Raw genomic sequence first — 14,106 nt, 5'->3', positions numbered from 1 at the left:
TCAAAGCATCTGAAAATTTTGCCTCACCAAATCCTTAAAAACAATCAGATATTTCTCTAAAGTTTATCCAAACCACTTTGGTCTGGACATGAGGTTGGAAATCTCCTGAGAAGCATCCTCTTTCTAAAGTTTGCTTTTTCTCTTTCTAGGGAGGATGAAAATAGAAAACGAACAACAATGTGACCTTGATGATGTGATTTTCTCCCCAATAAACAGGTCATGAGGAGGTTGGAGACATTTTGTTTTCCTGTTTTCTGTGCTATGTTCTGGAATCCTTGAATGCCATTTCCCTGACATTTCACTCCTCCCACCAGTTTCTTCCCCGAGTTACTGATGAATCTTCATCCTTCTCTCTTCTCCTGCCCCCGCCCTGCACACTCTGATCTACAGCCCAGCCAGCAGCAGCTGTGGGGTCTCCCAAGGATATATGGACACCCCAGTCCCTCCTCGGTGAGGGAAGAAAGGGCAAAGTGACCATGCACCTAAGGTCAAAGTATCCAAAATATCAAGTGAGTTCCTGTTCTCTAAAATATACCATTTTGAAAAAAATAAAATAAAATATACCATTCTGACTCTATGACATAAATCACAGCAAGATCCTTTTTGACCCACCTCCTAGAGAAATGGAAGTTAAAACAAAAATAAACAAATGGGACCTAATGAAACTTAAAAGCTTTTGCACGGAAAAGGAAACCATAAACAAGACAAAAAGACAACCCTCAGAATGGGAGAAAGTATTTGCAAATGAATCAACCAATAATGATTAATCTCCAAAATATACAAGCAGCTTATGTAGTTCAACATCAAAAAAACAAACAACCCAATCCAAAAATGGGTGGAAGACCTAAATAGACATTTCTCCAAAGAAGATATACAGATTGCCAACAAACACTTGAAAGGATGCTCAACATCACTAATCATTAAAGAAATGCAAATCAAAACCACAACGAGGTATCACCTCACACCAGTTAGAATGGCCATCATCAAAAAATCTACAAATAATAAATGCTGGAGAGGGCCTGGAGAAAAGAGAATGTAAAGTGATATAACCACTATGGAGAACAGTATGCAGGTTCCTTAAAATCTAAAAATAGAACTACCATGTGACCCAGCAATCCCACTACTGGGCATATACCCTGAGAAAACCATAATTCAAAAAGAGACATGTACCACAATGTTCATTGCAGCTCTATTTACAATAGCCAGGACATGGAAGCAACCTAAGTGTCCATCAACAGATGAATGGATAAAGAAAATGTGGCACATATATAAAATGGGATATTACTTAGTCATAAAAAGAAATGAAATTGAGTTATTTGTAGTGAGGTGGATGGACCTAGAGTCTGTCATACAGAGTGAAGTAAGTCAGAAAGAGAAAAACAAATACTGTATGCTAACACATATATATGGAACCTAAAAAAAAAATGTTTCTGATGAACCTAAGGGCAGCACAGGAATAAAGATGAAGACATAGAGAATGGACTTGAGGAAACGGGGAGGGGAAAGGGTAAGCTGGGACGAAGCGAGAGAGTAGCATGGACATACACACACTTCCAAATGTAAAATAGATAGCTAGTGGGAAGCAGCTGTCTCACACAGGGAGATCAGCTTGATGCTTTGTGACCATCTAGAGGGGTGGGATAGGGAGGGTGGGAGGGAGACACAAGAGGGAGGGGATATGGGGATATATGTATGTATAAACTGACTCACTTTGTTATACAGTAGAAACTAGCATAACACTGTAAAGCAATTATACTCCAATAAAGATGTTAAAAAAATGAACACAGGTTTCAGGGATGTATTATTCCAAACTGGATATTAAAAAATTGAGTAAGGAATAAAAATGAAATAAAATATACTGTTCTGGCCCAGGTGGCTTCACTGGAGAATTCTACCAGATGTTTTAGGAAGAAATAATATCAATTACACAAATTCTTCCAGAAAATAGAAATGGCAGCAATAAAAAGGAACAAACTACTGATACATGCAACAATACAGATGCATCTGAAAAGCATTATGCTGAGTGAAAAAGCCAGGCACAAAAGGCCTCATAGTGTATTATCCAATTTATATGACATTCTGAAAAAGACAAAATTATAGGGAGAGATATAAGATCAGTGATTTCCAGAGGCTGGAGGTGGGAGGAGGAGATTGGATGCACAAAGGCATGCAGGAGCTTTTTGGGGTGATGGAGTTGTTCTATGTATTGATAGTAGTGGTGGTTATGACTGTATACATTTGTCAAAATTGGGCTGTACACTTAAAGTGGGTGGATTTCACTGTATTAAATTATACCTAAAAAATGCTGACTTAAAAAGAAAGAAAATCCTAGTTTTCAAAGGATTAAATTTCAATTTATTGAAAACTTTTTAGTTTTAGTTTTAAAAAGACACATTTACATTTATTATTAAATATATATGTATGTATGTGCATATATACACATGTGTACATATGTATGTTCACATATACACATTTTTTTCTTCTCATGTTGCCATGTTACCATAGCATCACCAATGCCAGGAATAAGAACAGCTTCTTCCCTGGGCTCCCTGTCTCTAGTTGCCGTTACTCTCACCCATCTCCTTCATCTCAGCCAAGTGGATCTTCCGTAAGCTGAGCTTTGTGCATAGACACAACAACAACTCAGCCAAGGGCAGAGTTATGTCCTGCCCTCAGGAAACTCACAGCTTGGCAGTTCTGAAGGGATCTATGCCACGGATAGGCAGTGGGCTTGTGAATAATGTTGTCTTTCTAAAATAGTAGGCATGCTTTGAGGATTCAAGTGAGAAAATGTATGTGAAGAGCTAAGCACCTAAGAAGACCCCAACGAATATGAAAGATCAGTGGTATTTTTGATCAACATTTCTACTCTTTATTTCTTATCATCAGGCTCCATTTGGCTTTCCTGTTGTTAGGTATCATTTGCTGGAAATAAACTAACCCTGTCCCAGTCAGCTCCTCACTGGCAGACATGAGCAAGGGATAGGAGCGAATCTTACATTGTATATTGAAGCATGAGGACCCTCGAATGATAGTCAGTTAATTCTTCTGACATGGGCTCTGGCATCATCTCCACTGTGTCTAGGTCCAGGAAATGCTGGCACTAGTCTTACATGTTTCAATTATTCAACAAATACTTATTGAGCATCTAAGATATGCCAAACATTCTTCCATATACTGGGCATACAGCAGTGAACAAAACTCCCTGCCCCATGGATCCTGCTTTTTCATTCTAACCCAAAGTGACCTAATACAAAAGAAACACTGTCTTCACACCAACAGTCATTCTGCTAAAAGAGGTAAAGGGCTGTAGGATATCTTCTTGCCTTTGACTTTAAAAGTTTTCCAATATGAGATAGACAGGATACTAAAAGTATAGAGGAGAAAACCTATGAGAGATGCAAAATTGGAGCAATGGGATGAAACTAAAGAATAATTTAATGAGCTAAGAGCAGTAGATGTGAGATGCTTATACATATACAACCTTCAAAATCCAACTCCAGACTTTAGGAGGGACAGAGACAAACTTTTTTAGTGTGCAAAAGAAAACAACAAACAGGTAAAAGGACTCAACATAATGTCCCATGAGGAATAGATTAAGTTTAGCCCAGACCTGAAGGCTGTGGAATCTCCCCTCACGTACTTGAAGGTCCAATTGTAGAAGAGGGATGAGGCTTGTTCTATATAGCCCTAGAAAGTAGAAGCTACAGGGAAATTCTTTGGACTCAAAATGAAAAATAAGATTTTTACCACCACAGTAGACTTAATATGGTAAGGGATACCTAAGTTTGGAGTGAGTTTCCTATCCCTGGAGGTGTTGAATTAGGGGCTGTGAAATTATTTCTCAGGAAAGCTGCTTTACCTTGACTTGGAGGCTAATTAACATCAACTTATTAGTATGCAGTGTGCATCTACCATGTTCTGGGCACATGATCCTGGCCCTCCAGAACCTCTGGGTCCAGTGAAGAAGACACACAGTTACCCAACTATGTGAGCAGTGATCAGTGTAGTGATAAAATGGACCACGGAGCTCAGGGAGCACAGCCCTTAACTCAGCACAGGGGTCAAGGAAAGCTCCCAGTAGGAGGTGAACTGAACTTAGTTTCAAACGATAAAAAGGAATTAAATAAGCAGTGAAGGGCCAGGAAAAGTATCAACTTAAAATAGTGGTTTTCAGGCTTGCACCCCGGACCCATAGGGCATCCACATAGACTTTTTTTTTTTTTTTTTTGTGGTACACGGGCCTCTCACTGTTGTGGCCTCTCCCGTTGCGGAGCACAGGCTCCGGACGCACAGGCTCAGCGGCCATGGCTCACGGGCCCAGCCGCTCTGCGGCATGTGGGATCTTCCCAGACCAGGGCATGAACCCATGTCCCCTGCATCAGCAGGCGGATTCTCAACCACTGCGCCACCAGGGAAGCCCCACATAGACTTTTGAGGGCCTTCCTGGGGGGTAGGACCATGTGGCCAGAGTTTCAGACACTTCCTCCACTTCAACAAAGGCAGGGGATTTTAATCTCTTGTATATCTTGGGAACCAACTCAAGATTTTTAATCAAATATTCTGCATCTAAAAAAAATCAAAAGACATTAAACCAGCAAACCATATACCAGAGTCTGTGCCTACTAACTTGAGACAGGCTTCATGAGCTTGTGGGTTCGTATTGGAAGTACAGAGGTAGTTTATGATAGGGAGAGGTCCCATGGAGTCCCAGACTCAACAAGGGTCTCCCTGTTTCTGCCATTCAGCCATGCTGGTGGGTTCTGGAATAATGCAGTGAGGTCAGGAGGAACTGATTTAATTTCTTTTTCCAGAGGGAGGCTGTGACTTTAGAAGAGAAATAAGGACCCAACTTATCCAAGGTGCTAAGCCATGACATGGTTTTCCGAGCCCTCCTTCACCACTCTGGGGGAAAAAGATTCAGCACCAAGGACAGTGACAGGATGTTTCAGCTCTGTGCTGCTCACCACAAGGGGAGATCCAGCAAGAGAATCCAGCTTCAACTTTCCTCAACATAATAAAGGCCATATATGACAAACTCACAGCCAACATCGTCTTCAATGGTGAAAAACTGAAACCATTTCCACTAAGATCAGGAACAAGACAAGGTTGCCCACTCTCACCAATATTATTCAACATAGTTCTGGAAGCTTTAGCCACAGCAATTAGAGAAGAAAAAGAAATAAAAGGAATCCAAATTGGAAAAGAAGAAGTAAAGCTGTCACTGTTTGCAGATGACATGATACTATACATAGAGAATCCTAAAGATGCTACCAGAAAACTACTAGAGCTAATCAATGAATTTGGTAAAGTAGCAGGATACAAAATTAATGCACAGAAATCTCTTCCATTCCTATATACTAATGATGAAAAATCTGAAAGTGAAATCAAGGAAACACTCCCATTTACCATTGCAACAAAAAGAATAAAATATTTAGGAATAAACCTACCTAAGGAGACAAAAGACCTGTATGCAGAAAATTATAAGACACTGATGAAAGAAATTAAAGATGATACAAATAGATGGAGAGATGTACCATGTTCTTGGATTGGAAGAATCAACATTGTGAAAATGACTCTACTACCCAAAGCAATCTACAGATTCAATGCAATCCCTATCAAACTACCACTGGCATTTTTCACAGAACTAGAACAAAAAATTTTACAATTTGTATGGAAACACAAAAGACCCCGAATAGCCAAAGCAAACTTGAGAACGAAAAATGGAGCTGGAGGAATCAGGCTCCCTGACTTCAGACTATACTACAAAGCTACAGTAATCAAGACAGTATGGTACTGGCACAAGAACAGAAATATAGATCAATGGAACAGGATAGAAAGCCCAGACATAAACCCAGGCACATATGGTCACCTTATCTTTGATAAAGGAGGCAAGAATATACAGTGGAGAAAAGACAGCCTCTTCAATAAGTGGTGCTGGGAAAACTGGATGGCTACATGTAAAAGAATGAAATTAGAACACTCCCTACCACCATACACAAAAAAAACCCTCAAAATGGATTAAAGACCTAAATGTAAGGTCAGACACTATCAAACTCTTAGAGGAAAGCATAGGCAGAACACTCTATGACATAAATCACAGCAAGATCCTTTTGGACCCACCTCCTAGAGAAATGGAAATAAAGACAAAAATAAACAAATGGGACCTACTGAAACTTAAAAGCTTTTGCACAGCAAAGGAAACCATAAACAAGACCAAAAGACAACCCTCAGAATGGGAGAAAATATTTGCAAATGAAGCAACTGACAAAGGATTAATCTCCAAAATTTACAAGCAGCTCATGCAGCTCAATATCAAAAAAATAAACAACCCAATCCAAAAATGGGCAGAAGACCTAAATAGACATTTCTCCAAAGAAGATATACAGATTGCCAACAAACACATGAAAGAATGCTCAACAACATTAATCATTAGAGAAATGCAAATCAAAACTACAATGAGACATCATCTCACACCGGTCAGAATGGCCATCATCAAAATATCTAGAAACAATAAATGCTGGAGAGGGTGTGGAGAAAAGGGAACCCTCTTGCACTGTTGGTGGGAAAGTAAATTGATACAGCCACTATGGAGAACAGTATGGAGGTTCCTTAAAAAACTAAAAATAGAAGTACTATACAACCCAGCAATCCCACTACTGGACGTATATCCTGAGAAAACCATAATTGAAAAAGAGTCATGTACCAAAATATTCATTGCAGCTCTATTTACAATAGCCAGGACATGCAAGCAACCTAAGTGTCCATCAAGAGATGAACGGTTAAAGAAGATGTTGTACATATATACAATGGAATATTACTCAGCCATAAAAAGAAACGAAATTGAGTTATTTGTAGTGAGGTGGATGGACCTAAAGTCTGTCATACAGAGTGAAGTAAGTCAGAAAGAGAAAAACAAATACCGTATGCTAACACTTATATATGGAATCTAAAAAAAAAAAAATTGTCATGAAGAACCTAGACATAGAAGAACGGGAATATAGATGCAGACCTACTAGAGAATGGACTTGAGGATATGGGGAGGGGGAAGGGTAAGCTGGAACAAAGTGAGAGAGTGGCATGGACATATATACACTACCAAACGTAAAATAGATAGCTAGTGGGAAGCAGCCGCATAGCACAGGGAGATCAGCTCGGTGCTTTGTGACCACCTAGAGGGGTGGGATAGGGAGGGTGGGAGGGAGGGAGACGCAAGAGGGAAGAGATATGGGAACATACGTATATGTATAACTGATTCACTTTGTTATACAGCAGAAACTAACACACCCTTGTAAAGCAATTAGACTCCAATAAAGATGTTAAAGTAACAAAAAAGACTCCAGCTTCAGGTCCTCTACACGCCCCACCCATGTGAGAGCTGTGCCTGCATCTTCCCAGTTGATGAAAATCCCAGGTCTATGTTTAAGCGTCTTCGGGGCCCCATCTTACTAGAAAATCAGACTCCACCACACTGAAATCATTTCCCATCTAATTTGAACAATCTCCTTTGATTTAGAGGTATAATTAGCCTTAATAGCATGCTAAATATAAAGGTATACTACTCACCTCCAGGAAATGACAAAAGAAAAGAGAGCTGAGGGAGGGCCCCTAATATTTTCTGTGTTCTCTACTAAATGCTAATAAACAGCCAATAAACCACAGCTGGGGATGATGGGTTTTTGATGGTAAGGGGGGATTTTTGCTGAAAGAATCATCTCACAGGTCAAGGTGAACGTTGACCCCCACCATGCAAGAAGCATAGGAGGGAAAAGGACAAATTCTCCTTGGTCGTAGGAGACTGTCAGGAGTAGGTCTGAGCCCTGGCTTTCCAGGACACAGGCTGGTTGGCCAGAAGCAGGAGCATTGTACACCTGGCCTACCTCTTGGGGAAAGCATGTGTCAGAGGCTTATCTTTGACAATCTTTATTTCCCCATCTCTTGAGGAGACACTATGAAACAGTGTGATGGGCACTTGGATCTAGCCTCAAACATTCCTCAGTGTCCTAGCCACACACTTGGCAGGTCACTTTAGTTCCCCCAAATCACAGTTTTTTCCTAAGTAAAATGAACACAATATCTTCCTTCCTCCAGGATCATAGGAGGACAAACTGGTATGAAAACATCCAGCCCAGGGCTAGGTGCATAGTAGGTATCATAACTACTACATTCTATCCTGCACACTTGGAAGACATTGTTTCTCTGCAGAGTGGATTGATATGGTTTCTAAGTGGCTTCTTAATGACTGTTCAGAAAGCATAAGCCTCTCCCTCCACCTGCTGACTTTCTGCAAAGGCAGGCAGACAGGTTTGTGCCAGGTTCTCAGCTCAGTCTTATCTAAACTGGCCCTTGGCAGCATCAAGTCCACATGCTCCAGTGAAGTCAAAAACAGGTCAGTACGGGGCTTCCCTGGTGGCGCAGTGGTTGAGAGTCCGCCTGCCGATGCAGGGGACACGGGTTCGTGCCCCGGTCCGGGAAGATCCCACATGCCGTGGAGTGGCTGGGCCCGTGAGCCATGGCCGCTGAGCCTGCACGTCTGGAGCCTGTGCTCCGCAACGGGAGAGGCCACAACAATGAGAGGCCCGCGTACCGAAAAAAACAAACAAACAAAAAAACAGGTCAGTACGTTTTGCATAGGGTTCCAAGATATCTCCCAAATCACCAGTTTCTCAATTACAAAGGAAATGAGCCTGAAAAATGTCTATACCTTAATCATTAAAGATGCTTTAGCTGAGAACCAAAATCCATAGTTTTCCTCCTTTAACTAGAAAGTGATGGCTATGCATTTACTAAATTGAATATTGTGCTTAGTTCATTCTGAAATGACTTGTATTAATTACAAACTCTGTGACAAGCATGGCTCCTACTGGCCTTGGGTCTTTGTCTGGTGGGATACCCCTTGTTCTTAGAGACTCATCTCAGGTGTCCCTTCCTCCAGGGAGCCTTCACTGCCTCAAGATGGCCTGGGTGCCCCTCTCTGTGTCCTACTTGTCTCCCTCACCCAAACTCCCTAAGAATGGGACCTGAGCCTGATGCTTTTGTGGCTCCAGTGCCTGGCACAAGGCCTGAGGCAGAGTTCAGCTACAGGGAGTCTGTGGGATGCTGAATGAACATGCCTGAGATCTCCTAGTTTAAAAATTTCCAAAGTATATTCCACAGAATCCTGGTTCCAGGGGTTATTACTAGCTGTTATATGAAAAAAAGGTTTTTGTGGTCAGTTAAATTTGGGAAAAGGCAATGTTGAAGAAGTTTCCTTGTTACGGAATTCTGAGAACTCTATGACATGTTTATGTGCCCTGTGAATGTCTAAGAACAAACTAACAGCAGGGCCTCCCAAACTTGTTTAAACTTGAACACCGAGGGGGAGGGGGAGATTAAGAATGGAGAGGCGGGGAATGTCAGGTGACTAGATGTCCGTGGATCATACTTCAGAAAACACTGTCCTAGACTGGCTTGCAGGAGGTTGCATCTCATAAATTTAAGAATCTGAAAAAGGAAGCAAAGCATGCGACCCCCTGGAAAGATGGCATTTGGGGAGCTTGAAGAGATGGGCCATGCATCCCAACGATCCCTGCTCTATTGGAATAGCAAAACACAGGCTTCTGTTACAGGAGCCTGTAACCAGGGAGTTGGGTTTCTTCTGCCTGTGAGTCTGGGGTTTCATTTGCACCAGCTTCCCTGGAAATGCAAATTGAGAGCAGCTGGCAAGTCCCCATCAGCTGCCAGACAGCCTAGTTGCCCTACAGTCTCCTTATCAGGAAAACGCTTCTGGAGGCATTTAAGCCTTCTAAGAAACCTCCTTATCAGAAAAATGCATTGCTGTTCAGAGGGAATGTGTGGGAAGGAAAACTCAGGTGTGGAAGCCTGGCTATGGTGTCTCTGTTGCCATTCCTGCTATCTTGTCCATCTTTCCCGCTAGACGCTGCACATCTCCCCTGTGGCCTCTCATCACTTATGGGCCAATTGCATTTGCATCCTCCAGGCAAAGCTTTGCAGGGAAGCTGCTAATGGGCTCAGCTCACAACCATCCCTGTTGTTGGGTCAGCCCTTTATTTCTGGCCACCTCTGGACTCTTGGCACCCTATAAACAGATCCCTCCTGGATCAAGTGCTGATCCCTGGTCCAATCAGCAGCAGGAGGTGAAACACCACATTGCTTCTTCCACCAGGAGTAAGGCAGAGCCCCACTAGCTGAAGAAGGACTCTGGCTACACAGGCACCAAAGCTGGGCAGGTCCAGGACAAATCCCCTCTGATAGCATTGCTGGCTGCACTGATGGGGGTAATGCAGGCAGAGTCACTTCACGAGTCTTTCACATCAACACAGAATGAAGCTACACACGACAACCCTCCGTCTGAAGACATCTGTGTTTGCTCACACATGTAGAGTAGGGCTTAAGGGCATGGACTTTGCAATGGATTGCCTGGGTTCAACTGCCAGTTGACATCCTAGACCGAAAATATACTTCAGTCTTCTCATCTGCAAAATGGGGATAAGAACCTGATTCAATTGATCAACCACGTGCAAAGCACTTAGAAACAGTGCCAGGCAATTAATGAACTGACTACTATCACTACTCTTCTGGGAGGCAAATCTCCTGAGTGGAAAATCTCTGCTGTGTCCCTCACACCCAGTACTCAGCCTAAGGGGAGCAGGTGTCAGGTATTTGGAAAACACTTGTTTGGTTAAAACCAAATCCAGAAAGCAAATGTTAGCCTGCAGACACTGAGCCCTCATTTGACGAGGCTTGTGGGTGCAGCGGGGCCAGCAGGCTTCTCTCTGGAAAGGGGAGTGATCCACAGCACTTAAGAAAGGAAGAGCAGGGGCTTCCCTGGTGGCGCAGTGGTTGAGAGTCCGCCTGCCGACGCAGGGGACACGTGTTCGTGCCCCGGTCCGGGAAGCTCCCACATGCCACGGAGCAGCTGGGCCTGTGAGCCATGGCCACTGAGCCTGTGCGTCCGGAGCCTGTGCTCCACAACGGGAGAGGCCACAACAGTGAGAGGCCCGCGTACCACAAAAGAAAAAAAAGAAAGGAAAAGCAAATGTCATTCTCCACCAGGGACTTTGCTTCCAGCAGCAGCATTTCTTGGCTTATCCCAAGCAGTATGTAATGGAAACATATTGTAATCATCATGTCCAGTTGGCTCTACCTCCAAATATATCTTCTGACTACTTTTATCTCTCTCCACTGCCCCACCCTTTCTCCAGCCTCTCTCATCCGGTTTATGGTCACCATCTCCCATTTATTCACTCGTGTCCTCCACAGTCAGCATTAGGGGGACATTTGAGACACATTAATCAGATCAGGCCCCTCTCTGCTGAAATCCTGCCTCGCCCCACCGAGGTCCCCGCCCCCAGGTCTGTCGTTTTCTCTCCTGATCTTTCCCCAGGTTCCCGGCCTGCTGCTGTGCAGCCCTTCGCTTCGTCATCAGGCTCCTCCGCCTCACGTAGCCCTGTACGCAGTGCTCCTCCACCCAGAAGTCTCTCCCTACTCATCACCTGGGTCTCCCGGGCCTTCTCTGACCACTCTCTCAGGCTAAATCTGACGCCCACAGCATTTCTGTCTCCTATCTCTGCCTTTAATTCTTGGCATGTATCATGAGTTATCTTGTATTTATTAATGTGATTAGGTGTCTGTTGTGCATGTCTCCCAGTACACTCTGAGCTCCTAAAATCATAGATCGTGTCTGTCCTGTTTCCTATTGTATCTCCTGTGCTGACCTCAGCTAAATAAATATTGATTGAATGAATAAAACCGAATATGATCTGTGAAATCAGAGGCAGCCAGCAGAAACAGCCCCCAGGGCTCCAAGCATAGCAGCCAGGACCACTCCAAAGCTCCCCAGAGAGGGTGGCACTGGCTTGAAGGAAAAACCTAATTTTATAGGAGTTATCGAGCTGCTTGGCACATAATGTGGCCCAAAAGATCTCTGTGGAGATGACATGCTGGTGGTCTGAGTACCCAGTGAAGTCCACAGGCATGTTTTCTCCTGCCTGCAGTGTTAGCAACTAATTTTAAGTTTTAACTTCAATATCCAGATTTCCAGATAGTGATGAAAATCTGGAAGATCCAGCAACACCAAGCCCACGTTCCCACATGGCATAGCCCACTGGACCTATATTACCTCCCCTCCCCAGGTGAGTATGAGCTCCCCACTCCCACTCTTTTGTCTCACCCACCCCCGGCAGCTCGGCACCCCTAGGCATTGGAGTTTTTGACCTGGGGGCTGCTGTCACCGGAAACACTGAGGCATCTCTGATGATGAGTGGGAGGCACAGAGGCTCTGGACAGCCTGTTCTCCAAGTTGAACCTACAATTCCCCTGACGTCATCCAGGTGGGATGATCTCTAAACCAGGAGTCAGGAAGCCCTTGACTGCAGCTCTTCATGCAGTGGGATCCCAGGACCTGGTCCTTCATCAATCAGGCTTCAGTCTCTCCGTTTGATAAACAAGACTACTGCCTTCACAGGGCAATAGGGCTCAGCCTCACCTCCATCCTGCCGTAGCACACCACTCCACGCCGCTTCCTGCTCATTACCTCCAGTTTGCTATTCTGCCTCAGCAGGCTCTCACCTGCATCCCCATCTTGCTGTCACCCAAACATTGCTCAGAGGAATAAGGCACTAACAGTAGGATGGCAGGCAGCAGAGTTGTCCCCCTGGTCTCCATACACAATGGCGTGGAGTGGGTTACCTTCTCCAGTCCCGAGCAGACTGGCCCGCTCTCCCTGGTGGGCTCTCTGATGCTCCCTTGAAGCACTCCATTTACAGCTTGTGAATTCCAGGAAGAACCTAACTAAGCCAGCTCAGGTTAACTGGGTAACTCTAATCAGAAGAGCCCCATCCCCTGCCAGGTACTCCACTGCACATCCAAACACCAATTCTCCATTTCCCTGCAATAGTATTTTAAACCTTACTGTCACCGTGGCCTCATGATGGGACCATGTGCTTTCCCAACCCTCCACTCTAGGATGAGTTGTGTGGCTTGCTTTGGTCAAAGGAATGTTAGCAGACTTGAAGCTGGCGATGTGCTTGAGTGATCGGTATTGACTTGGGGTGCTTTTGCCATCACCGTGAGAAAAACATGCCATGGCTGGCCACTGATCCAAGAAGGAGGAGAGACACGTGACACTGATCCAGACCATCCGCAGCCTGGAGCCAAGTCTGGCCGAGCCCCGCCCAGCCCAGCTAGATCAGCCAGTCTACCACCCTGCTGACCTTCAGTTATGTGAGTGAGAATTAATGTTTGTTTTATAAATGAGTTTGGGGTGGTTTGTTATACACGAAAGCTAGCTGATACACATCATCCTGTCACTGGATTTTTGTGCACTGCTCTGTGACCCAACACTTCTCTCTTCCCTGTCTGATGCTCAGCCTGCCCTGGGTGGGTGGTAAGTCTTGTTAAGTCACAGATGTGGAAACCAGGGATGCCCAGGAGCACTGTTGTGGTCCTGCCTGCATGGATCTACCTGCAAGCAGGAAAACTAGGAAGGACCATCTGAACCCCAATCCTGCTGGCTTTTATAAGCATCTCTGATTTTCTGCTTACATCATCTCTCTTTCCCTCTTTCTCTCTCTCTCTCTCTCTTTCTCCCTCCCTCCCTCCCTCTCTTCCTTCCTTCCTTCCTTTCTTTCTCTCTTTCCTTCTTTCTTTCTTTCTTTCTTTCTTTCTTTCTTTCTCTCTTCCTTTCTTTCTTTCTCTCTTTCTTTCTTTCTTTCTCTCCCTCTTTTTTCAGAGTTTAGATTTCAAGTGCAATGCTATCGTAGAGTTTTGGGTTTTTTTTTTAATTGAGGTGTAATTGACATATGACATTATATTAGTTTCAGATGTACAACTTAATAATTTGATATGTTTATATGTTGCAAAAATATCACCACAATAAGTCTAGTTAACATCCGTCACCTTACATAGTCACAATTTTTTTTTCTTGTGATAACTCCTAAGATCTACTCTCATTTCAAATATGCAGCTGTGAAGGGCTGTGCCAGTCGCATTAAGGACCTTTACAGTACTCTGGCATTTTCTAAACAAAAGGAAATCACAATTTATTTAACACCTAAGCCTTTTTTCTAGACTCTATATTATATTGTTTGGGCTCACCACGGCAAA

This window comes from Hyperoodon ampullatus (assembly GCF_949752795.1).
Source record: "Hyperoodon ampullatus genome assembly, chromosome: 5".
Lineage (NCBI taxonomy): Eukaryota > Metazoa > Chordata > Mammalia > Artiodactyla > Ziphiidae > Hyperoodon > Hyperoodon ampullatus.
The sequence above is the reverse complement of the archived record's forward strand: the minus strand, read 5'-3'. Positions refer to the sequence as shown.